Source organism: Podarcis pityusensis (genome assembly GCF_964106645.2).
Source record: "Podarcis pityusensis genome assembly, chromosome: 5".
Classification (NCBI taxonomy): domain Eukaryota; kingdom Metazoa; phylum Chordata; class Lepidosauria; order Squamata; family Lacertidae; genus Podarcis; species Podarcis pityusensis.
Genome location: NC_138032.1, coordinates 44,236,943 through 44,241,438, shown reverse-complemented (window position 1 = coordinate 44,241,438; position 4,496 = coordinate 44,236,943). Strand labels below are relative to the sequence as shown.

The 4,496-nt window shown below is 45.6% G+C and overlaps 1 pseudogene across 1 annotated transcript; it reads left to right on the top strand.

Annotated features, from left to right (window-relative positions):
* The first annotated feature begins 3,245 nt into the window (after positions 1 to 3,245).
* Positions 3,246 to 4,041, top strand: LOC308477385 (peptidyl-prolyl cis-trans isomerase FKBP3 pseudogene; annotated as a pseudogene). The gene has a single exon. The product of its transcript is annotated as a peptidyl-prolyl cis-trans isomerase FKBP3 pseudogene (transcript).
* Positions 4,042 to 4,496: the final 455 nt, after the last annotated feature.

Below are 4,496 nucleotides of genomic sequence, written 5' to 3'. Positions count from 1 at the left end.
TTTGGAATGGATTCCTAGAACTCTTTGCTGAGTAAGAAGTAGAGCCTATGGTATTAGAAAACGCATCACATAGAGTTCAACCTTTTCCGTATTGTATCATAATACCAACAGCAAAACCTAATAGGCAGCCGTGCTGGCTCTTCTTATGGAAGCCCCACTGTTTTTTGTCTGCTTGTAGCAAGACTTGTTCTTCTATATGTTTGGCAATTCTGTTCTTTAATAATACGTTAAGCCTACCCATCAGTGAGCTTCAAGGCTGGGCAAGAATTGAACTTTAGACCTCAATACTAGCCATATACTCTTAACCATGGTATGACTTTTAGACTTCTCATAGGCACCTAGTTGGCCAATGTTGGGTGAGATGCTAGATACGGTGGGGCTTTTGGTTGGATGCAGCAGGGGAAGAATCCCAATTTGGAGTGGTTGGAAATCTGAAGGAATGCCTCTTCCCACATACTCTTCCCTGGACCGTGAGGCTGGCTGGGAAGGCCCTTCTGGTGGGGTCCTCCTCAGCTGAGATCAGGAGATCTACAACTCAACAAAGGGCCTTCTTGGCAAGAGCACTCCTGTTGTGGAGCACTCTCCCCTCCCAGACTTATTTGGTTTCTACTTGGTCTATCTTCCAGCGCCAGCTGAAGACCTTCCTCTACTGCCAGGACTTTTGACTTGGGAACATTGAAATGTATTTTTACTTTTATTAGTTTCTGAATTTGAAAACTGTTGTGACTCGTCCCATTATCACTAGTGATCAGGGGCAGGACATACTTTTTATATATCTATAAAAAGAACATTTGCAATTATGCAATCACCCAATTAAAAATGCATTGCACCTCTTTATAACTGAACAATAGCAGTTAAAGGAAAGCAGTGGCCATGTTCAATCTGCCTGTATGGTAAAGCTTGAAAGCCTGCAGTCCCTTGCGCTGCCTGTCCTTTGTCCACGGGAAGATATCTGATTTGAGGCACCTTACTGAGCATCAGGTAGAACAAAAAACATTTGTCATAGCAGAGATTGGCAGGAAAGGGCCTCAGAGTCTCATGCAGCACCCCAACGTGACCATAAGGCCCTGCCATTCACTCTGTGTCACAATTAATGAAAAACAATTAGACACTGTCAACCAGGGCTAAATCTTTCAGACACACAGCCGACCTCTGCCTGGGGTCACATCCAGTATTTCTTCCCCCCAAAAGACCCTCCATTCCCAATCACCACAGAGCTTTCCCAGTGGTTGGAGAATGACGTTGAGTCATATATTCCCTTCTGCTCAATGGATCTTAAACAATGGCTCAGTCCTTGCTTTGACTAAAGGGCTCAGAGCTTGGGCTGCAGAACTGTATGTCCCTGATGAGAAGGTATTTCTTCTTGAGGGCTCTTACAAAACTAAGGCCCTTTCGGGTGCCCAGAATTTTAGTCAATCAAAGCAGACTAATTAAGATGGGAAAGAATAAAATCTCCTCTCCTCCCTGCCAACATCCGGAGTGCTCGTTCCTTTGGCCAACACATTTATTCCGAGGGTCGTGACCTTTGGGGGGAGATCACAAATGGGCATTGGGAGGTTGTGACCCTTTCTAAGCAGAGAGTGAAGGAGTGAGCAGCTATCCCCATCTATTTCCTTTGGTGGTATGGGGTCGCAGGCTGGGAAGGGTCAAGCACTGTAGGATTAGTTCTTTCATCCAGGCCACCCATTAAAAATCCCAGATCATTAGCAACACATTAATGCTGTCTCAGAAAAAAAAGGGTTGATCCCCCATTACCCAGTACTGCCTCTCAGCAGAGCAATGAAGCCAGTTGCTTCACAAATTCCCCGAGGACACTGGGATGGCTGCAAGGAGCTCTAGAATTGATCCTCCATTCTTCCTAAACTGAGCTGCACCCAATTTTTCCTGGAACTCAGAACGTTGACTCATAGTAAGATGCCTTATAGCAAGTTAGATTTTTCTCCATCTAGCTCAGCATTGTTTGCACAGAAAGGGAGTAGTTCTCCAGGCTTTCAGGTGGGAGTCTCTCCCAGCCGTATCTGGAGATATAAATTCAATTAATAACAACAAGAACACTGCTAGGGATTGAACCTGAGACCTGTTGCGTGCATGACAGGTGCTCTGCCACTGAGATATGTCCTTCCTCCATTCAACTAATTGAAACATTTCAACTCATACCCAACCCTACAGATCATTTTCCAGCCATTGATTATTAGAGCCCATAATGGGTGGGTGGGTGACTATGTCAGTTATCTTGCTATAGCTACTATGACACATTGATGGCTACAAAGAAGAAAATGCACAGCTTGCCGAATGATCTTTTGTTGTTTCCCCAATATGTTAGGGGAAAGGCATTAAAGTGGGCATGGTTATAGGCCAGGGCTGGGCAGAAGGTAGATCAGGATCTATTGGTAACTCTCCTTGTGATCTGCAGTAGATCAACAAGAATTCTGACTCCCAATTGTTTGGCAATGGCAACAACTAAATGGCTCCTTCTTTCAAATCCAATTAAGAACACTTGGGTTAACCAGGAATGGATTTTGATACAGGAGGACTGTAAGTTCAGCTGGTACTCAAAACAAATCCTTGTGCTCAGCAGCTACTTCAAAGTACCCTATTCTTTCATCTTAAGTGTATGTCTTTTACACCTGGCCCCAGGTGGCAGATCTTGAGGTTCAAGTCAAACACAAAATAGGTACTACAAGTCTGAAGTCTGGCCTCCCCTCTAAAGGCTTTTAAGTCCTTTCCAGCTCCACTACCCAATACCTTTTTAAAAAGCAGAGGGGCACCCAAGGACATACAGCATGCAAAGTATTGCCATGTTCAACCTTCAAACCCAGAAGGAAATTCAACTAATGCGATTTAGTTCTCTAGCAGTTTTCAGAGTGTGCAATGCTCTGCAGCTCTTGCCTCATTTATCCTCCCAGCAAGCCTGAAAGGTAGGTTAGGCTGAGAGCACACACACCTTGCTCAAGGCCACCCACTGAGCTTCAAAGCCCAGAATAGCTTTGCTCAAACCAGATGCTCTTTCCATGGCAGAATGCAGGCTGGTGAGCTGATTTGAGGCTTTGTAGTTCATTCATCGATATTACCGTACATTGTCCTCATGGAAGGCCACAAAGAACCTCCCTGGATTTAAGGGAGCTGTTTCCCCACAGTATTTTCCCGTGTATTGGACGAGGTTTTTTTGACTAAAAAACTGTGTCAAAAAACTGTGGTCATGAGTCCTGGCTTCGTGAGGGGGCCCTCGCTTGTGTGAGGCGGCGACGCTTGCAAGGAGGTGATGCCATGGCGGCCCCCACGCGGCCCTGGAGCCCTGAGGAGCTCCGCGGAGACGCCCTGCCCAGGAAGGAGATTGTCTGCTTCCTGCAGGAGCAGGCGGTGCACAAGTTCCTGTCAGAGCACAAACTACTAGGACAGATAAAAAATGTGGCCAAGACAGCCAGTAAGGAGCAGCTGATCATGGCATATAACGAGCTATTTGAAACCAAGAGATTTCATGGTACTGAGAGTCCAGAGCATGTAGCAGAGCAAGTGAAAAATGTCAAAATTGATGAGGAGAAGCCCAAGGAGACAAAGCCTGAGGAAGCTGTGGATGAGGGCCCCCCAAAATATACAAAGCCAGTACTGAAGAAGGGGGATAAAATCAACTTTCCCCAAAAGGGTGATGTCGTTCAATGTTGGTATGCAGGGAAGCTGCAAGATTGAACAGTCTTCGATAGTAATATTCAAACAAGTTCAAAGAAAAAGAAAGCTGCAAAACCACTGAGCTTCAAAGTCAGCGTTGGAAAAGTGATACGAGGCTGGGACGAAGCTCTGCTGACCATGAGCAAAGGGGAGAGTGCTCACCTGGAAATCGAACCAGAATGGGCTTATGGGAAGAAAGGGCAGCTGGATGCCAAAATTCCACCAAATGCAAAACTTTTCTTTGAAGTAGAACTGGTGGATATTAAATGATGGGTTGCTCCTCCTGGTCCCCCATCTTTGAAAACTGTGAAGATGCTCTTGGAAGTCCAGGAAATGTGTTTGTGGTCTTGTTTCCCACACAGCATGGGTGGGATGGCGGGGAAACTCATTTTCTTAAAACTTGAGTCCCCCAAAATAGGGGGGGTCTTATACACGGGGATGACATATAGACGGAAAAGTACGGTACTCACCCATTTTATGGGTCTGGGTTATGCAATACTACAGCCATAGAGCTCACACAATATCCCACCAAACCGTTTCTTGCTGTTCGCCTCATCATTACTGTGCGTATAAAAAGTGTCCAGGGATGGTCACAGGGCCTGAATTGAATACAAAGCCATGTGGATCCATTGCTTATGCAGACTGTTGATTTTTCAAGTAAGTGGTATATAAATCTTGCTAAATACAATAGAATAAACCAGGAGCACACCAAATCCACACATCAACAAGCCTGCTAGCTGGGGGAGGGCAGAATTCTATAGCCCGTTCCTTAAGAAGCCTGTGATCCATCCTCTTGAAATAGAAAGCCAGGTGCTTGTGGAGACCTGATC